The sequence below is a fragment of the Labrus mixtus genome, chromosome 15, assembly GCF_963584025.1.
Source record: "Labrus mixtus chromosome 15, fLabMix1.1, whole genome shotgun sequence".
NCBI lineage: Eukaryota > Metazoa > Chordata > Actinopteri > Labriformes > Labridae > Labrus > Labrus mixtus.
In genome coordinates this window covers 7781107-7804037 of record NC_083626.1, presented here as the reverse complement: position 1 = coordinate 7804037, position 22931 = coordinate 7781107, and the positions used below count along the sequence as shown (strand labels likewise).

General features: G+C 39.9%; 1 protein-coding gene across 2 annotated transcripts in view; it reads right to left on the bottom strand.

Annotated features, from left to right (window-relative positions):
- The window catches only part of LOC132990305 (vitamin D3 receptor A), an 88592-nt gene extending 65891 nt beyond the window's left edge, over positions 1–22701 (bottom strand). Inside the window, exons 1-2 of one of the 2 annotated variants that reach the window (XM_061058481.1) lie at positions 22611–22701; positions 21505–21675 (exon numbers count right to left, since the gene is read on the bottom strand). The gene's annotated coding sequence lies outside the window, so the exon portion shown is untranslated. Of the gene's footprint in view, positions 1–21504; positions 21753–22610 lie in introns of both variants that reach the window. The other variant, XM_061058482.1, reaches the window with a different exon arrangement.
- Positions 22702–22931: the final 230 nt, after the last annotated feature.

Genomic DNA, 22931 nt, shown 5'->3' with positions numbered 1-22931 from the left:
CATCAGAATACAAGAGGTACAATTCATAGTATTGAACTCTTTTAAATTCTCACAGGTGGTTGAAGTGGAAAAGAGAAACAATTGGAGAAAGTTGGGGGGTTTAAACCATGCATGAAAAAACTGCCACAAACTGTCACATGTCAACCATTAAAAAAATCAACCATGTTTTATGTAGTTTCAGGTGCAGAAAGGCACTAAAGATTAACACCTTATGCAATACCAGGTCTTTGCAAATGTGGACAAATGTGCATGAAACGTTGAAATGTTGAAACCACATGCAGCCTTTGAAAGTAGAAACTACTTGACAATTTTTACTTTTGTTTGTATAGTTTAGAAGCATAAAGAGCACTCACCAGGCCTGCCCATCAGAGCATCAACAGCTTTAATGCCTGTTCTCAAACTTTTGCAGCATTTGCATGAAATCAGGCAGACAGAAGACGTCAAACTGTATGTGAATTTATCTGTCAGGAGAATGAGGATTAAATTAGCCGAGGCTGCCAGGAAACGAGTGCAACCAGAAGCCTCCTCACACATTGAAAAAAAATAATAATAATAACTCAGGTGATGCGGAAAAAGAAAAGCTTATTATTTTGGTTCAACAACATTCTTCTTTTAAACATAAACAAGAGATAAACCAAGTCCAGATCTCCATCAAATGTCCATGTTGTAAATTCATTTAGTATTTAGAAAAATGTTAATTAATTCAGAGTCAAAAGTCTCAAGAAAACTGCATTTTAAATGCTTCATAATTTGTAAACAATAAAAACATCCACACAGCAACATGTAGAGGAGTGTTTTGCCGCCCTGACCTCACATCACACTGTAAGTTCAGAATGTGTTTTTCAGTCTGGTGTCCGCCTGATCCGCCTGCATGCTGCGTAAAGCTTTGATTTAAAAAACAAATGTCTTACAAAAATCAGCTAAGTTACAAGGTATTCGTGGAATGAGAGTGTTATGTAACGGGTGATGAATCAAGTTAAAGATGCCAGCAGGGAGGCTGGTTAGGAAAGAAATGTGAGGCCGAGCACTGAGCCCTGTTTGTTTCTCAAAAGCTTTTCCTTTTATTATTTCGGATTATCTGCTCATATTTTATTTTCTAAGTTTGGAAGCTGTTTTCAATAACCAGTGCTATAACATTTCAGTGTTTTAAAAACACCAAATTATAGGATTTTCATAACAATGTCTGCACCAGGATCCCCACTTTTCTACAGCTGGATACAGCAACGTGAAGTCTAACACTATTCCTGCATTAAAGGTGACATATTCTCCTCCTCTTTAACCAGTTTAAATAAGTCTCAGAGGTCCTCAAAACATGTCTGTTAAGTTTTTTGTTAAAACTCCACTCTGATCCTGTATTTTACCATGCCTATAAACCCCTCTATTTCAGCCCTGCTCAGAAGAGGCTGTTTCTGTGTCTGACCACGCCCCCTCTCTGGAAGGGTTTGGTTGGCTCGGGCTTTCTCGCTCCATGTCCGATTGTTTACAGTGAGAAGGCAGACTCAGATGGCAGAACAAACACTTAGCTGTGGGAGTGTCACCCACCTGGGGGAGGGGCTACTGCCCTTTGTGATGTCATGAAGGGAAACTCTCCAAACGGCCTGTTTGAGCACACATTTTCTGAAAAGTGGAGCAGGCAAAAGATGGAGAGGATAGACTTTTCTCATCATTGGGGGGTTTGTAGACAGACTAGAGACACATATTAGTGTTTGAAAACATGGTGAAGTGTATTTTGCAAAACGTGACCTTCAAACACAATTCTGAAAGTGTCTTTTCATACATAAACAACAGTAAAATATGCCCTGAGCACCCTGAATTACACTTCACTGTTGATATGAATGCATTTCATATCATGTCCTTAAATTATAAAATGTTAACAAGCATGTCTCGCCCGACTGCTTACATCAAAAACTGTTTTCTTACATCTTCATCTCCTATCATAACTGCATTTCTTCATGGTATATTAACTCTGTCATCACCATGTCAGAAGCATATTTGACACAACAAGGATATAACTGATCGTAACACAGCTTGTATCTTTGCCGCACAGAACACCGTGCAGATCATATCTAAACGTGCCTGTCCACATTACTGACATACTGTAACACTTCATGTTTGTCACGAGAGCTTTGAATGAACGCCTTTAAGGCATCAGGAACATCATCTCTTGGGCGAAGTTGTTCATAATTTATACACACTTCTTAGTTGGCATGCACTTTAATACGTGATCAGTAGAAAAGCTGCTGAATCAAATCCCAGTTTGGCAGTTACCACAGTGTCTGGCTGTCCAAAAGTGCAACGAAGGGTCAAAATTAGATTTCTGATGTGGGTACTTCTTAAAACTGTATTTATAATGATGTTTTCAAATTCAGAATTTATTTTTTTCTGCTCAATCAGTATTTTTTGCATTTTATCAGACCACACAGGTTTTAATGAGACATCTTAGACTGTTTTTGTAGCTCTCCGTCAGATTAGCTCTGTAAGAGAGCATCTGTACTGTCTCTAAAGTGGTTTCCAGTATTTAATTCACTCTGGTGCGAAACAATTTCCTTTCCAGGCTAAGGTGAATTAAAATACCTCACCTCCCTGCTGCCCCTGGCCCCCAGCCAGCTGAGGAGCCTCTCGGCCTGGACAATGTGAGGCTCAAAGATCTATCTCAGTCACTCCACATCGCTTCGTTTAAAAGGTCTTTGAACAAACTCAAAGATGTACTTAAGTTTAAGTGAAGGAAATTAAGAGAGAATACAAAAACTGATAATTGATCAAACTTTCTATTCAGTGTATTTGTTGATGAAGAAATTAATAAGAAGTGAATGTACCAACAATGAGGCCTACGTTTTCTGGAGCTTAAAAGTGACCATATTTAAAATTAGACGGTCAAACTGAAGGTGATCAAGAGTAAGGAACCTTAAGTAACTTTGACTTTAAATACAACCTACGCAGTAGAGGACATTTTTTTAGGTTGCAATGGAAGCAACTTGTCAATGACAAAGTAGTCCTGCCCCAAGTTATACCTTTCAATTAGATATTTTATCGCATGTCTTGTATTATCGTGACACTGAGGCCATTCATTTTTGCACTACTCACAACTGCACTACTATTATCTTATTTAGCCTTGTATACTGTATATTAGTCTTTTTTGTTTATATTGTGTTAATATTTAATGTTAATATTTTGTACATTGAGAGCACAGTCACCAAAGACAAATTCCTTGTGTGTGTCAAAGCATACATGGTCAATAAAGCTGATTCTGATTCTCTCATTTGCTTTAATACAACCTGGACTCCTTTTTGCTTCGTCCAAGAAGTTATGTTTACTTCTAGTCTATGATACAGAACTAGTTTTTAGATAAGTACTTAAGTAATAAAGTCTGTAACATCCTCTCAGAAATGTGTCCCCCCAAGTGATCCATACCATAATGTTTGTGTGTTAGGACTTCTGGTTTCCAGTGAATAACGTGGTTAGATGAACTGAGGTCAGGCGACCTAACTCGACCAGTCAAAAACATTCCTCTCTTTGGCCACAAGAACAAATAGTCCATAGTTTGTTTTCTCTGTTTACCGTGATTCTCCTACTGGATTGTTATAAAATTCAGAACTTTACATTATTGAAAGGACACAAGCCTTAAAATGCTTACCCAATGTGGATGTGAAATGCTTTAAACAAAGTTGGGATGAAATGTAATACTCATTGTATCAATGACATGTCAACATGCAAAAGGAAACAAATGCATCCTTTCCCCTGCTACTTAACCCACACGATACATCAGTATTACATTTGTTTGTTTCGTGTTTCAAGCAGATTTTAAATAAATCCATTACAGTTCTTTTTTTTCCCTGAAACCTTTCAAACGGTTGCCTGAGAAATGTACAATTCACCAGCTGGATAGAGCTTCAGCAGTAAATGTATTGCTATGATTTGGTGCTGCTCTAGACTCAACAGTGTGTTTCTGTCAGGCCCACAGGCTCCAGGCTTTGTAAAGCTCACCATCCCACCACACCCACTGCTGCTCAACACAGCATCATATTTTTTTTTTTTTTATGAATGCCCAAAGATGTTTGAGATCTCAGAAAAAAAGGTTTGTTTTGTTTCCACCACAATGACATAAGGCCTGCAGTTGGAAACATTTCATACATTGAAGATGCACAATGAAGCTTCTCCTTTTTTTATATCCACTGAAACGAACTCTGAAACCCTTCACTACTCTCGGTAATATTTTCTGCCATCAGGTCGGATGCACATTATGTGGGCTTTTTTAAAACCGGTTACCTTATTGTAGAGTACAATGTTTTGAGTTAAATTGGATTTGGCTGATGAATGGGAAGATTAAACAATTACTTGCTTTTTACTATTTTAGTGCTTTATTCTACTCAGCCTTCAACCCAACACAAAATGATTAATTCAGCCAATTAGAGTTTAACTTTTTCAAGATGCACTTTATGAGAGTTTTCTGGAAGCACAGCGTCCTCCTCTACCTCTTTATAACTTTATCATTTATAGAGGACATATTAGCCTCCTTCTCCACCTTTTCAAACAGTCCCTTGTGGTCTAAATGAAACATCTGTGCTGTGCTTTGGTCAAAATATAACATGAATCAAGCACCAGAGGAGGTTTGTGACCCTGTATAAACCAGCTCTCTCAGAACGCTCCGTTTTGGTGTGTGTGTCTCTTTAAATCCAATGAGCCCCCCCCCCCTGTTTTCCCCGTAGACATCACTCCTCTGTAGCAGAATAAAAATGGGGGACCTGCGCAAAAGTTTTGCTCTTGGCTGGGGGGTGGAGTCCATGGGTGGAGACACCAGGGGAGGGGAGGGGATTTTTTTTTACCAGAATCCCACTGTGACATCACAAGGAGAGAAAATTTGAAACGGAGCATTTTTCTCTGTGTTGTAAGACTTATGCAGACCACAAAAAAGGACTGGATGGGTTTATTTCACATTTTGTGGGTCAGTAGACACTCAGGTTACCCAAATATATGTTCAAAAACACTGTAGAAGAGGATTTCTCATAATATGTCCCCTTTAAGTGAATGAAGGATTATAGTCACTGGACATGAAGATCAGTGAAAGAAGCTGCTCTTAACACCTGAAGCCCCCCAAAATACCTTGGAGAAACACATATTTTATCCAGTGTTCTTGTTGGTTTTAATCACTTTATCAGTTTGTTCTTGAAGACACGGCTTCACCACTTAATTCAGCTGTCAGTAAAAGTCTAATGAACATATATTTGAAGTGAAATGCATTGCCGTTGCTCCTGCATTGCTCTGTCTGTTTGCAGCCAACAATTAAAAAGGCACAGATTCAACTTGAAACATCAACTTTCGGATTGGGAGCCCCATGTATTTTAGTCCTCTATCTGACAGCAGTATTTAGTACAGAGGCTGAGCGAGCCAGCTGGTTTGCTTTCACTTCAACGGAGAAGACTCATGTAAAAAAAAAAAGAATCAAATAAACAATAAACTAACTTTGATAAAACACTGTTCTTAAGAGTGTAACATTTTGAAGTGGCCATGCTAAACAGTGTCTATTGAAAAGAGTTACAGACTAAAAGGAAACTTCCAGTTCTGTGAATACACAAAAGGCAAACAACACACACTGACCAAAAAGAACAAAATAATGTGCAAACACACCAAAACGCGCAACAAACAAACCCACACAGTGGATCTGTGGAACAGTGTGGGAGGACAGACAGACAGAGAGAGTGAATCTGAGTAAGTGAGAGGGAGGGAAACGGCGGTGGAGAGAAGTTGCCGGAGCTGATTGGAGCAGAGCCAGGGAGTGAAATTGTAGATAGTGTGGAGAAACTGTGGTTTACTGTGAAACAGCTGTGTCAGCTTTCAGCGTGCACACTGGACACCTCATGCACACACACACAACGGACTAAATCAAACACGTATGCATTCCCCCTGCGATACCTCTGACCCACACGCAGACTGGCACCAGAACATGGCTGCACACGGCATCCATCAGACGCCTAGAGCCACCGGCATTAACATTAATGTCATCCATACACAGGAGCGTCTGACTTTGTTTTGACAGCTTCTAAAAGTGAGTCACACAGACAGGCGGAGCAAACATCACGCATCGACGTGGACAGATGGGACCATATATCAACCGATCCATGCATCCCAAATCTGACCAAACAATCGGAACGTGCCGAGCAAACAAAAGAAGGATGGATGGTGGATGAGTGATGGGAGTGTTGAAGCGCTGGCGCTGTTAAATGGGCCATCTGCACCTCTCAGGTCTAATTTTGGAAAAGGAAGGGAGCGAGTTGAAATGACTGGTGTCATAACTCCCGCAAGCGGCCAGAGAGAGAGACGAGTCTGTGCAGAAGAGATCTGACCTGACACAGATACTATTTAAATAAACGACTATTATAAAAAATACTATTTATGTTTTCAACACAAAGTTTACTTGAGCAGGCGTGATTAAATGCCGCCAAAGCATATTTGGCATCCCTTTTTATTTTTGGCTTATCGGCTGTTTTGAAAACCAAATAACAGATTTTTGAGTGGGTTGTTTTTTTAGGGCAATGAGAGGTGAGCCGAGCAGATTTTCAGTAAGTTAAGAGTAAACACTGAATAGGTAGAGAATTAGGTGGAATTAAAATGTTCAAATAAAAAAAATAACCGACTAGAAAAAGGGTTAAATAGTCTCACAAATAGTTTAAGTAGACACATAAGTCATTCTGTGGGAAGATCATAGAGGTATTGCCTTAAGGCCTGAAAGTTAAACCAGTAATGCAACTGTTCAAGCCAATGAATGTAATCGCAACATCCCTTTTGAGCCGTGTGGTTTGGAATCAATAGGCCTGCGGTTTTACCTGCAGCAGGTGCAAGAGAAAATCACAACGCGGTCTGTGTTGTGGTCGCCATGTAAATACAGGAGGAGGGGGGGGGGGGGGGGGGGGGAATCGACATAGATTACAAACAGAGCCTCTGTGGTAGTTTGTTTCTGTTTGTTGTTGTTGTTCTTTTTTGGCTCTGTTTTTGGGGTCAGCAGATATTCAGCGCTTATGACGGCACTCAGTCGCAGCTGCAAGTAGTAAATAATTAAGAATGATGACAGTTTATTTCCTCTCAGTACGGCTTGACCCTCAAGACTGCCAACAATATATGCACCCACACACACACACACACTCACACACACTCACACACACTCACACACGCAGACACGCAGCAAGCTGCCTGCTTATAGTTTAATAGACTTTAGGCTGCTGGTCAGTATGAGATTTATTAGTTTTTTTTTTTTATTACATTATTACTTTCTGGGTTTGCTCAACTGAATATACAGAGTAAGAAGTCACCATCACGGCTAACAGCTACCGGAGTTGAAAAGATGCAGCAGAACTGCACAGCACAGCAAAGTGTCTGTTACTGCAGACTGACAGACAGATCTCACCACTGAGCCATATGTTACCATCACTTGTCATTTCATTAAGAACTGGGGTTTGAAGACCACTTTGCTGCAGACACACAGACTGATGAGTGACACACAGAAGACAAAACTGTGCGTACCACAGGGATGTCTGCATCTGACATTATTTTTACAGTAAAGAATATAAACACAGCGAGTACCTGAGTGCATGTAAATAAGGTAAGGAGAGCCCTCAAGAATCAAAATGACTGTAAATGCCAAACCCGAGAAGTGAACCTCCGGTCCCTTTACAGACTGAACTACTGCCATTCCCCCAAAAACTGCTCACCGTTTTAGCACTGTCCATCTCTCTTTTCTTAAAGCAGGGTTGTTTCTGGTATTTAAAAGCCTTAGCAATGAGCATATCTGATTTTATGTTTTCTGATTCCATCACAAAAATAAGCCAAAAGTGCAAATGTTTTATTCTGTGTTTAATTTAGTCAGAAAAACAAATAAAATCAAATGATCTCAAACTTTTAATCCCTTTTAGTTTGAGATTAAAAACTCCTGCCGTGCCTCTGATTGTCCTCTCTGCTGCTGTTTTAACTTTAGAGCACTTTAACTGTATTTTAAGTTTTAGATTTAATGAATTTAAATTAACTAAATACATGTTCTTTTTTACTAAATATTAATTCCTTAAAAACAGACATAAAGCATGCTCAATCTATTGGCTCTACTTGATAAATAATTAATTAAAGTAAGATTCAAGCTCTCACTGAAATGAATTCCTCTACACTGGTGCATTTCATTGTCATTATTATAACTTCATAAGATGATAAACTACAGAGCCACTGTCTACAGGAGCTGTAATGCAAAACAATCAGCTAATCATAAACACACAAAATCAAACTATCTCAAAGCAGAAACACAAGCAACGGCCCACTATCACCACACCTGAATACATGCTGTTATAAAGGAACATATTATTCAAAGTAGACCACACACACACACACACACACACACACACACACACACTGATGGGAACGGCCAAGCCATGTGAAGGAGAACGCGTCTAGTCTGAGGAAAATGAAGCATGTATCTTTTTTATTGTTTTCATGTTGCATAATTTTTCAGAATGGCTCAGTCTGAAGGACGAGGCGGCCTGCAGTGTGCATGTGTTAGAAAGAGAGCGACTACATATGAATGCGTTCTTCTTCTGCAGTAAACTCTGGGGCATTTGGATACAGGCCTACTGCACGCCACAATCAGCGTTACACTAAAACAAATCTGACCCGAGCTGACTCCTGCCCCGGCCAGGAGTAAAATAAGAGTCTTAAACGCTACACAATGCAGCACACAGCAGGAGCACAAAGGAGAATCGGGTAGAGCAACACAGTAGAAAAATAACAACAACAAAAAAACAATGCAAAACAAGGAGTGAGAGAGAGAGGGAGGGGGAGAGAGAGAAAGAGAAGTGGAACGTAGAAAGAGGGGAGAAAAAAAGCGTTAAATGCTGGCAGTGGAGGAGAAGAAGGGCAACGCGAGGAAGTGAGGCAGAGACAGAGCATGTTTAAAGGCAAATTAAGATTTTACTGCTACCAGGAATTTGATTTAAGAGCGAATTTAGGAACCAAAACAACTAAACAAAAAACAAGGGGGAAAGCTGTTATGCATTAAGCCCGTTCTATATAGTGGACAAAGTATGCAAATAAAACTCGGCCCTATCACCTGAGGGGAATCCAGAAAGACACGACAACAACATACGGGGGAAAAAAATCTATTTTAATCTTTGCGAAATTCAGCTGGATTGCAATGAAAATCCTTGCATGCCAAAATTACATTTTTTATGCATTGTTAATAAAAATATTTGGTTTACAATGAATTCTGTTGTGCCAAAACAGTAATCTCCATACCATTTAATTACAATGTAATCAATATTATTGGACTTTAACGTCACCTTGACTCTGAATTTAAATGAATATTGCAGGGATTATTGAGCTCAAGCGTTATGTAATCCCTGCTGTACATACTGTACTCAGCGCAGTATGTTCAGTATGTACTGATTGTACTATATGCAGGGACAAACACACCGACGAAGCACCTTAAAAACTCAATCATCAGGGATACACATCTGGATAATGGAGTCATTAAAGTCTGGGTTAAGTGCATTTTCCATACACTGTCCCTGTGTTCCCTGATAATACACAGTAGAGCACGACACTCCAGAGGACACACACACACAGCCTGTGTTTAGGCCGATGGACAAACAGCTGATGAGCACGGTCAGAAACGGAAGAGAACAAGGAGTATATATAGATGTTCAAATGATCATAAAGTGAAAAGATATCTTACAAAAGGAGACGGGGGATAAATTAAAATAACATTAAATTAATCTGTTTAAACATTAACCTCCTGATCCCTTCATTCCCGTTTCATTTGCCCTGAAGTGGCTTCACAGCTACAGCTGATAATATAATTAATGCTTGAAACTTGTTCCTGCACTTCATTAAAGTCGAATAATGTGCATAATAAAAGAAAAGCATGTCTGCAGTGGCCTTAAGAGCTCAAGATAGTGAGAGTTAAAGAAAAGGAAATGCAAATAGATTTTAAAGTCTTTGGCATGCGAGTAGAATTCGGAAAACAAGCTGCGCAATACAGACAACAAAACCGATCACAATGTTTCTGCCAAATACCACAAAAGATCCAGATACTGATACAACAGCACAAGATAAAAAAAACAAAACCAAAGACCATTAAGGACCAGATACAACAACACAACAAAAGGCCATTGAAGAACCATGCAAAATAAAACAAATACCACAAAATAACTGGAATCTTCAACACACCCCATAACCATAACCAAAGACCATATACTGCAACACAAGTAAAAACCATTAAAGGACCATATACTGCTACACAACTAAAAACCGTACACTGCAACACAAGTAAAAACCATTAAAGGACCATATACTGCAACACAACTAAAAACCGTACACTGCAACACAAGTAAAAACCATTAAAGGACCATATACTGCTACACAACTAAAAACCATTAAAGGACCATATACTGCAACACAACTAAAAACCATACACTGCAACACAAGTAAAAACCATTTAAGGACCATATACTGCAACACAACTAAAAACCATTAAAGACCATATACTGCAACACAAGTAAAAACCATTAAAGACCATATACTGCAACACAACTAAAAACTATACACTGCAACACAAGTAAAAACCATTTAAGGACCATATACTGCAACACAACTAAAAACCATTAAAGACCATATACTGCAACACAAGTAAAAACCATTAAAGACCATATACTGCAACACAACTAAAAACCATTAAAGGACCATATACTGCAACACAACTAAAAACCATACACTGCAACACAAGTAAAAACCATTAAAGGACCATATACTGCAACACAATTAAAAACCATTAAAGGACCATATACTGCAACACAATTAAAAACCATATACTGCAACACAAGTAAAAACCATTAAAGGACCATATACTGCAACACAATTAAAAACCATACACTGCAACACAAGTAAAAACCATTAAAGGACCATATACTGCAACACAATTAAAAACCATATACTGCAACACAACTAAAAACCATTAAAGGACCATATACTGCAACACAAATAAAAACCATACACTGCAACACAAGTAAAAACCATTAAAGGACCATATACTGCAACACAATTAAAAACCATATACTGCAACACAACTAAAAACCATTAAAGGACCATATACTGCTACACAACTAAAAACCATTAAAGGACCATATACTGCTACACAACTAAAAACCATTAAAGGACCATACACTGCTCCTCGTTGTTTGCTTATTTTGTATAATTAATTAATCATTTTGTTAATCAGTATTTCATTCTGTCGTTTTTGCAGCAGTCTTTTAATAATTTGGGTGAGTTACAAACTAAGATTTTTGAATGTAACTGTTTTTATTTATGTTGTTGCCATTATTTGTATTTATTCTCTTAGTGCGTATTTATTTAGTTTTGTTGAACTCTCGACATCTTTGATAATTCCCTCAGTGATTCTTTGAGATTTAAATAAAGGTCAGAACAACTGAATGATTGCATTGAAAGAGTAACATAAAAAAAGACATAAATCTAAATGTTATAAATAATGTAGTTGATTTTCTTTTGTTCCGTTTCCCCCCCTCTTCCCTCCAATTTTTTCACGACCCCCCCATTGCCCCCTGGCAACCCTGTGGGGGGTCCCAACCCCCACTGTGAAAAACACTGATGTAGGACATTAAACAAATTAATCAATGGTACAAACTAAGACATCATGTCTCTGAAATTAATTAGACATCATTTCATTCACATATGCTGTCGATCTTTAAGCCGTCCTGAATTTATAAAGTAGTTCAATTTGTAATGATGGACTAATAGGACAGGAAATTATAAATTAGGTAGACACTGAGATACAGTCAAGAATTGTAAACGTTAATTATTTAAAGAGATAAAAAAGAAACCAGGATTCAAAATGCCAATTTTAGGACTCTCCAAGACATTTGTAATTCCAGCAGGAACTGATTTAAAGAGCAATAATAAATCTTAAAGTTGACAGAAAGGTTTCAGATTAAGCTACAGTGTCGTCAGAACTATAAACCAATAGGAGAACAGCAAAGATCAGAGAGACTTCTACGATTTAAGTCACAGTTTTTACACATTTTAGAGAAGTTTCTAAAAGTACCAGGGAGATAGAAACAGACATGCGCACTTTAAGTAAATGTTAAATATGATTTATTTTTTAATTCCAAAAGTCGCAGTGCTGATCTCCATGTGAGAACAGTTATGTAGTTAGGAGTGTTCTGCATACAGGACATGAAGTCCTGCTATTTTTAGTGAAGCACACAAGACACAGAATATAAAAGTTTGTTCTGAGCTTGACGGATCTGGAAGATATCTGCAGAACAAAAAGCACCTGTGGTTCCATGGTGAAAATGGGATACCTAATGTGGCTTTTAAGACTTTTAGATTTTATAGAAAGCTGCATGCTGGCAGTAAAACTATGAGAAAACACGTGTGTGTGTGTGTGTGTGTGTGTGTGTAGGAGGGAGAGAAAGAGAGAAACATGCTTGGTCCTGTACCGTCAGCTTTAGCCCGCTGTTCTACATTTACTCTGCATCCAATGTGCGCGTGTACACGTGTCAAAAAAGATGCAGGCAGGAAAGAGAAATTACAGGAAGACAGTGAGGCATGAAATATTTCTATATTTATGGCAGTGGTAATAAAGGGTATTGACTTTAAGCGCTTTCAGAGGGTGTGTGTGTGGGCATGCAGCGCGGTGATCGCTCATCCACATCACATTTAGATGACTAATTGTCCCACAAACAGGATGAGATGGGAGGAGCCTTCTGTGGGGGGCCCGCTGTGTTACAACCAATCACTCTCTGTGGGCTTGTCTCTCTCTCTCGCTCTCGCCCTCGCCCTCGCCCTCGCTCTCTCTCTCTCTCTCTCTCTCGCCCTCGCTCTCTCTCTCAGCTACAGCGTCAGGGAAAAAAAAAAGAGAAAATGAGGAAGGGAAGGGAAGGGAAAAAAAGGTTGAGAGGGGTTAGTAGCTCACTGAGAGCCCCTTGCACCGGGCCTCAGACAGACACAGAAAGAGCGAATTGAGAAGCTGAATCTCATTCTCCAGTGTTTTATGTTTCCGTCGCACTTCGGGGCGATTCCCTGTAAAATGTAGAAATTTTAAAAGGCCATTTTGGGAGACCATTATTAAATGATGACAGCCACAAGATGACGTGTGGCAGGAGGGAAAAATGGAGCTTTCACTTTCCCTATGAAGACATATCTTATTTGTCTCCTCTGCAAGTACAGACACATTACAATAACAATCATGGAGCTCCAAATGATGACACGTGAGAGAGTATCTCGGGCTGCCTCACCCACCTTGATTACATGAATCATCAGTCAAGTATGGATTTCATATGGTTTAAGTTTAATCACAGCAAAAATATTCTTTCAACAGTGTCATTGTACACAGAGTGGCACACACTAAGAGCATGGCAGGCAAATCTCAAGAGAAGGAGGTGATGGAGGAGTTAATCGCTCTGCAGGTTTGCTGCACGTTTCTGTGACTGGGTGGAGATGTAAACAGAAAATGTTCACAATTGTAGGTAAGCTTTTTGGTTTAAAAAAAAGACATCCATAAGAATGTCTAGTGTAGTGAAATCAGCTTTAAGTGACCAGTGTTACAGTGATCAGATCATTAGACAGATGAAAACATATTGGATGAATTAGTCCTTGAAAAAATGTTAAAGAGGACATATGACCCCCCTTTTCTACCTTTTCAAACAGTCCCCCTGTGGTCTAAATGAAATATCTGTTTTGTGCTTTGGTCAAAATATAACATGAATCAAGCAACAGAGGAGGTTTGTGACCCTGTATAAACCAGCTCTCTCAGAACGCTCCGTTTTGGTGTGTGTGTCTCTTTAAATGCAATGAGCCCCCCTGACTTTTCCTGGTACTCTGTAGCGAGAATAAAAATGGCGGACCTGCGCAAAAGTTTTGTTCTAGGCTGGGGGTGGAGTCCATGGGTGGAGATACTAGGGGAGGGGAGGGGATTTTTTTTTACCAGAATCCCACTGTGACATCACAAGGAGAGCACATTTGAAACGGAGCATTTTTCTCTGTGTTGTAAGACAAACAAAGGACTGGATGGGTTTATTTCACATTTTGTGGGTCAGTAGACACTCAGGTTACCCAAATATATGTTCAAAAACACTGTTCAAGTGGATTTTTTCATAATATGTCCCCTTTAAAATTACTCACTTCAGACTAACTGAAGTTGATGCTGCATGCTTGTTGATATCATGATGCACATTTTATTTTTCATTTCAATAAGAACCACAGTAGACTGAAGGCCTTTTAGAGGGAATTGACAATTTCAAATACCAAATTTAACAACACTTTCCTGTTAAAGTCGGAGATTTGATTCATTGTTAATGATGATGCATGCATTTTAAAGTCTTTATGATGATGCAAAAACATCGACCTTTTGAAAGTCAAAACCCTCCTCATGCTGGATTTAATGTTTGAAGTTATGATCTGTCTGTCACTTTACGTTTCTGCTCTTTCATGGCCCACAAAGCAGAATATTGAAGTACCTGCACTGCTGCGAGTCCACCAAAGACCAATTCATACTCACACTTCAGGTTTAATGGGTGGCTGCACTAATGAGGCAGTCATGCTTTAAATGTTGCAGTAAAACACGTTCAAGTTAACTCTCACATCAGTCTAATTAAAAGGCCCCTGTTTAAAAATCAATGGAAACCGAGTGCGTTCGCCCACAGAAAGGCAGAGACGGTAACAATGTGACTTTTGGCTCCTTCTGGAAATATCTTCAGCGTGGAGCTTGGTAGTCTGATTCCAATTAAACTGAGGTCAGAGTCAATGAGCGAGCCGTTCACATTAGGAAACAGAGGCAGACTTTGATTATCTCATGTTTTAAATGCCTGTTGTTTGTGTGACAGTGGTATAGTAATGAGATCCCTGCTTGATACAGACAGTCACATTTTAAGACATTTTCCATTTATTTTTCCATCATGTCACAGAGCAAAAGTTGACTGGGCGGTTTTCGCCTGCCTGGGGTGTTATTCCCCCATGTTGCAAAATTTCAGAAATCCAATTTGTTTTTCTAACCCTTACCCTAACTGCACAGGAAAATGTTGTGGTGATAGGTCAAATCAGCAACAGGAAGTGACTGTATCCACAGCTGATGAACTGATTTTCTTATTATTATCTTTTGGCAATTTAAAAAAACAGATTACATGCCTCAATGTGTCGACTTCATCAGCATGCATGCCAATATATTGCAGACCGGGCTCTGCAAAAGAACGCCTCGAAATTGACTCGTACAGGGCCTAATCATCAGGTTTTTTTTTTTTAAATTCATTTTCTATTATGTTTTTTTTTTTATAAACAACAATTGCGGTGGAATTGGGTAGTTAAAAAAAACGAACCAGTGGCCTCTGATGAAACTGCAACCTTAGTTTGCTCGCCATTCAGTCACATAAAAACATCCTTTGTGGAACTAATTTAGGGATTATTTCAAGGCGTTAACGTTGACAAAAAAAATTCCTTCCATTCCATTTTCTTTTTATGCAGCCAAATCCTGGAGGTGATGGGGAAAAGAAGAGACTTCTATACAGCTTTACTGAGCCAATAAAAATTCAAACATAATCGGATAGACGGTGCATCTCGTCCTAAGCACAGCCGAGCATCGCTGATGGGTGTTGAATAAATGACTTATTTTGTTGAACATGGGACAAAGTCCTATCTTAAAGTGTACAGTCAGTGACCTAATGTTGGGAGAAAAGGTTTTAGGATGTGATAATGTTTAATTTCAACGCCATGATTCCCTGCCATTCTTCTATCTAATAAACTACCGACCGAAGTCAGTGCTGTCATTAGATGAATATAGGATTAAAAACCTTTCTGGCAGAAAAACTGTAAACCATAAAATGTGATGCAAACAATTAACCTCTTCACGCGGGGTTACTGTAGCATCAAGCAAAGTAAGGGGAATAAATCGCAGCCTGGGCCAGCATAATAACTTTTTTTTAAATATACTGAATTGAAGGCTGATCAAGATCTCCTGTCTCAGTTTACTCGCCAAAAAGACAGACTGTTGGTGATTTTAGACTCTTGTTAAGCATTTAAGCTTCTCTCTGGACGCATTAAGCCCTGCTCAAAGAAAAGTGGGGCCTGTGCTTTATCTTAAGTCAGCCTGACAGTTTGAATGGATGCTGATGAACATTATGAAGGACTGGCTGCTCTGTGCCTGGAGGGACAACTTGGTCACTATTGCAATTGACCAACAAGAAAATGTCATTAGTAAAGATTTGGCTCCACTGGTTATTGGAAAAAGTTTCTAATAAAGACGTGGTTACATTGATGTCACAAACAAACAGAGAGCAGAAGAGGAGACACATTCTAATTTGATTGTGCAATTTAGAAAATGCATGAGTTTGCTTGCATTTGGATGACTAAGACTTTTTATTTTTGTTGTTGCAGTGCTGAAACATGCATTGATATAGTGACTTTTAACATGGAGCTTTAAAGATCTGGTGATTGTGACAACCCTACACACTATCTATGACTAACAGGTCAGGAGTAATCTGTAAGAAATTCACTGCAATAAAATCCTACATCATGTGCAACATATTTCCAATGATGCGTAACCTTCAAACCCCCTGGAAATTGAACCTCAAACCCCGTCAGTGCCCATGTTGTGCTAAGCTCCCCTAGACCACCCCATGCAGCTCCAGCCTCATGATCTCATGTGGTTTTAGCCTCTTTTCACCACCACGGAGCCGTTCGGTCGTTGAAACATTAGAACTTGAATTTCTATAAGCAAATTCCTGTGACCTCAAACTGCGGGGTGAGCCGCTATTGACGTTTATCTCGCCAAGCCCCTTAGGGCCTTCAAACGAGACCTAATCACACCAGCCACAACACCAGAGCCTCCACTACATTCATGTTGTAGCTACACAATTACACCTCATAAGGAATCCATTAGCCCCTGTTCACATTAAGGAGGGAGGAGGAGGAGGAGAGGGGGAACAAAAGAACAATAAAAATGAAGTAATCTGCTACATGTGAACGTCACAATGCAAACACGCATCTGTTTTTTCACTTTTCCTTCCCTAATTTATTTCTTTTCAACGCTGATTCCAATCTCCGGTAAGTTCATACAGCGTGTGACTTTTTTGTCACTGCAAACACCTGGTGCCTGGTAGGCTTTTTCCTTTGGGAACAAAACGTCCACCACACACAGGGAGTGATGCGTTTTGTTTGAAATAAGCAGAAGAGAAAGTGGCTGGTGTGAGCACCGTGGTTCAACAGACAAAAGGGAAAATTCAAGAGGAAAGACAACAGAGCTGTTTGAATGACAGGACAGGAGAGCTGAGAAGTGCAGAGCAGCGATCAAAAAATGAAAGAGTGATTAGAGCGACTTTCACTCTACTTCAAGTCTATCTCCATGTCTCTTTATGGTATTGTAATAAGAATGTCTCCTCTCTTCTCTGTGAGGAGCGCATTCAGTTGAAAATCTCTGATGGATGATGATATTTCTCACTGCTGACATGACTTCTGTTCGATGCATTACCAGAGCTGTTGTGATCAAGGGGAGCCATTCCAGGCATACTTTTAAGGACCAGTATCAGCAAAAATAAAGGCTATCAAGTTCTGATCCACTGTTGTGTTTTCCATCTTAGTCTGCATGTGAAAAAAAGATTGCCTAAGTGGTAAAAAAAAAAAAAGAAAGAAAAAGAAATCAGGTCAGAATCCAACAATTTATCATCTCGGCTCCGTCTTTATCAGTTGCAAAGGGCGGTGTGCAAAACATTCAATTTATTGAATGCAATTATCTTCAAGGAACAAGCACTCGTCTTTGTGGATGTTTATTTGAAACGTTTCATGAATAACCTTTTGATGTGATGGATACAGTATGAGTTATTATCATCTCAGTGAGAAGGAGCATCAGATCAGACTCAGAAAGCTAACGATAAGAAGGACTCAGATCAGGATGAAGAGCCAAAAGAAAACAACTTCATGTGCACATCCCGACGCAATGATTGCTGATTTAAATCATTGATTGGCTAACCAAAACCTGAGCTTATTGTCTACGACAAAGGAATCATCTAAATCTGCCAACAGTGGAGATTTAAGTGGAAGCAGTCTCCAAATATTTGTCTGGTGAAATCCTTTTTCACAGTGTTGATTCAGGATCACACCGAGCCAAAGCAGCATCTAAACTTGCCAAATATAAATACATTACTGAATGACCTCCTAATACCCCCAAACAATGTAAGCAAGCACGGGGAAAGTGAAGAGACAACAGCGTCATGCATCTGCCTCCACCTTCACTTGGAAACAGGGTGCTCTACATCTCATGGAAATGCACGGCACACTCCCACTGGAAAGCCTGCACACCATGTACGAAGACAGTCAACCCAGAAGTAGGTCAAAAGTGGTACTCTGCCTGGAGGGTTAGTGATTCAAAGATCTATTCAGTGTGAAAATAAAAAAAATTTAGTAGAAAAAAAAACATGATTGATTTGACAAAGGTAGCTGCTCTTTGAAGATTTCAGGACAGATTTTCCCACGATGGTTCGCTTTGCAAAAATCGATTATCAAGATTGCTTTATTACACTTTCTATTTTGGCATCACTGCTAACTTTTAAAGGTATTTATTTCAAGCCACAACTCTTGGGTGGTTACACTGTCAACTATCATCTTGATTGATCAACAAGCTGTTGGGTCCTACAAAAGTCATAAAAAGGGTTTAAAGTGTTGATCGCTGGTTGCCAAAACCTAACATGCCACCTCAAATGTTTGGATCAATCCACAGAGAAACGAAATCCAGTTTTTATCAAAGCAAAGTGAAGAAAACAGAGAATCTCCAGGAAGCTGGAATCAGAGGATTTGTTTGTTTGTTTGTTTTTAAGCAATAACTACAACCACAATTAACGAATCATCACAAATTGCCATTGACTTGTTTAATGGTTGACAATTTAATAATTAATAATGATCTATTGTAGATCAAACAAATAGTCAGTTAATAAGGAACATACTCACCAGACTCATCCATGCCACTGAAAACAGTTTTAAACTGCAGACCTGTTAAACATCCCCGTTATTACGGTATACTACTGTAATAACGGTTTCACCAACCACAGTTTATGAAACTGTCCACCCGTAGCTCAAAGACTCTTCCTGTATTGCACCTTATATTTTGTGAACCACTGTAACAAACCAACATAGTCATCTAGCAAACTGTGTTTCTGTGTTGTAATGAGACAACACTGCGATCAACTTTTCAGGCGAAAAAGAAGCCGCACTAACTTCGAACTCAATGAACTCAGCCAGCACACTCGAGACGTTTCGCTCAGAAACAACTTTTAAAGCGAGTGTGGACTCAAATGTAAAAAAAAAAAAAAAAACTGTGACTGCGCTCGTATGCTCTCATAATGCACACATGCATTCCATATTGCAGCTTACATTTGAAAATAGTGTGCTGCACCTTGAGGCCCACATGCATCTGTTATCATTTTACAACAAGCCTGTAACTCAGCAGAGAGCAAACCTCCTGAGCACAATGTGCCCCACTAAAGTTCTCATTACAGAAAAAGAGCTTTTGTATCCCACTGAGGTACAAGCTGGGTGGGAGGAACCTTTAGTTGAAGGAGTCGACACAGTGAAGTGACAGAGCGATTGTTCCTCTTCAGAATGAGAAACTGTTTGTTGACTCTGTAGATTCAGTGTATGATGTGTATCTTGAGAAATAGAAAGTGTATATTACTTCAGACATGATACCATGCTCTCTCTCTCTCTCTCTCTCAGACGGAGGGTTCTGGTGGAGCAGCGGTGGGAGGTAAGTGGTCAGTGAATCATGTTATTGCAGGGTGTAGCATGGTGTGTTTACTCACAACACAGGAGAGCAGCAGCAGCAGCAGCCCGGTAAGATCACAATGTGCCAAAACAAGCAAACTTACAAAAAGTGAAACAAACCCACAATGTAGCAAAATACAACACAGCATGTTCTTCAATAAATAAAACATTAACTTTCTTATCGTGTGGTCGCCTTTGCCCCAAATCTGCCCAAAGTGCTACGACGGTCTTTCATCATATCAACAGAATCAACATGAGAAAAAAAAAAGGGGGGGCTGGAACTGTCCCTATGTATTCAACTCAGACCACTAACACAGGAGTAATGCTCAAGGGAACAAGTATCAGTGTCCAAACTAATGCCACTATTTCAATTCAGTTTTTTTAAAAACATAAATTCTCACCAAAGCAAGATTGATGGTTCTGTTCAAAGTGGAATGCATAACGATTAATTTTTACATAATGACAGCAGGCAATAACCACTGAAGAGAAACATGATTTGATATGGTTTGAATTATCAACAATAATCTCATATAACCAATACTAAAGCACAACCAAATGCCCCCTGTCTTCACACTGGATGTTACACAGTCTTCATCTGATGGTTGCAATTATCAGATAGTAAACACATTTCACAGAACGTGTAACAGATGGGAAACTTAAGCACTTCAATAACTTTCCAAATTAAATTGGGATGATATGTAGAGTCGTACTTACACAAAGTCAACCATCGCTTATCTCCACCCTCTACTTGTAGAGATACTGAACATGTCATCACGATGTCTATAAGACCTATTTCACTGAAAGGTGTCTTTAGTCAGTCAGCCTGATCGGTCAGAAGCTCAAGAGAGTGGAATTTAATCCCAGATCACATCAAACAACCAAGCAGATGTCAACATAACAAATAAAAACGATGGATTGTTAATAATACATGACAGCACTAAACTCTCCCTTTATCCTCACAATAAGTCCTGCAATGTGGATTCTATATAAGCTCCTACTTATTATACTGTCTTTAACATAATTTAATAATGAGTCTTTTAGCTAAGTTCAGCATTTATTTACCATGTTTATTTTGACATTTGGGATGGACTTAAATTGGACTAAACTAAACTGTTGTGGCTGATTGAAGTCTATCCATCCTGGTACCATTCTCCTCCACTTAGCACCATGCTGATCTGTCCTTTGTCTTCTCCTCCTGCAGCCTCCAGAGACTGACAACCTCCGGGACGGGAGGCATGTAAAAAAGACTTCTATAGGATTCCACGATCACATGTGCTCATCAGTTTGTAAAAGACAGCCATGGATAGGCGTTCATTCAATGCATGCCGCGTAAAGACCTCCATTTTCGTCTTATTTTTCCCTATCGGCGTTGTTGGATCTGCAGGGGATTTGCGCACTGGCCCCGCTGCAGCCAGAGCAGAGCAGGCATACACATGTGGAATGTGGAGGGAAGCACACCCGCCTTTAACAATAACAACCATGCACAAAACAGAACCTGGTGTAGAAGTTGTGCTGAAATGCGAAATCAATCTGCGATGTGAAATGCCATGTGGCCTCAACGCACGTAAAAAAAGAAAAAAAAAACGTGCTGTAGCGTGGAAACAAAGAGAGAGAGAGCTGCTAGCCCACAACACCACATGCTAACCAAAGTAAGGCGTTTCTGTCACACACTGACAACATAAACAAGACAATAGTGAGTGTTTTTATTCATACCTGATGTGGCATATCAACCTTCACTTTGTGTAGTAGCAGAGAGAGGGGGGGTGGGGGGGCCCAAAATGTTGGAGCCAGGGCGCCAGATTTTCCGGAGCCAGTGGAGTTGAAGGCGGCTTGTTAACAATTTTTCCCAGGCTGAAAAACTTTTCCTCCGTATATAAAACAAAACTGTCAAGAGAGAGAGAGAGAGGGGGAAAAAGGAGGAGTGATGAGGCCGTGCTTATATTACGGTCAGTCCGGAGGGGCTGGGGGGGGGGGGGGGGGGAGAGAGAGAGGGGGTAACGTTAGACCCGCGGTGACGGCCAGTTATTTCTCGCATGGACACTATGTTACGCCAAACGTCATTCAATAAATCTGGCGATTCAATAGTTAGCCTTATTCAGGCAAGAAGTAAACACCGCTGAGGACAAGACTTTAGAGAGAGAATCACTCTTTGACACGAAATATATCCGGCAGTGAAGTTAAGGCGACAGAGCCATGAGTGAAAGTCGATATCCAAACCAAACTTTTTTTTGAGATTTATAAATGTTTACATTGTGTGCCGCTCTCCATGGTGATAATACAACGATAATTACAATGTGAGAAGCGCCGAATTAAAGAGTGTCTCCAAAGCATTTATTCTATGTCTGCATGCATGTTACTATGTTTGTTATTTTTCCAGCAACAGTCGGCTTTATTCAATTATGACTTCTCAAAGAGGGGCTTCGCCGTCCCCTTCCTCCGCGGGCGAGCGGACCGACCGTGCTCGGACACTAGCAGCTATCAGTACTTACAACACGGACGTTTTAATAGTCACACACCCTTTTACTGTTGTAGTGGTACTCTAGCAGGGAAGGCTGCGACATGACCACTGTATGTTACAATGTAACAGTACAGCGTTACACCGAGGCATTGTTTGCGTCAGCGTAATGTCAAAACATCGCTAACGCTACATTACGCACACTTTGCTGGCCTGAACGACGCGTGTGCCACTCGGCCCTGAAAGCACTTCTCAGCAAAATGACACGGGAAAGAAAAAAAAGAGTGAAACTAACACGATAAAACAGCGTTGCAACACCTTTCACTACGCTCCCAAAAAGTACAAGAAGAGCAAAATAACTTACATTAGTCCATGTGGAGAGCAACGTAAAGCAACACACTCGGTTAGTCCAGTTCTTTAGATCTGAATCAACATAGAAGGAGTGCACTACCACATAAGTCCCGCCCACCACGGTTGGGTACCCAGGCAAATCTATACATGTATAATCCCACTGTAAACCAATCACAGCTCTCCACTCTGGGATGTAGTCTGCTCCCATTGGTCGAGCCGCCTGTCAGTCTCACGTTGTCTCTCCAGCTGTCTCCTCGCCATATAGGGGTGTGTCGTGACGTTGCAGGCAGCCTAAGAAACATTTCGGAATAAAAAGGTAAGGTTCAATAAATAT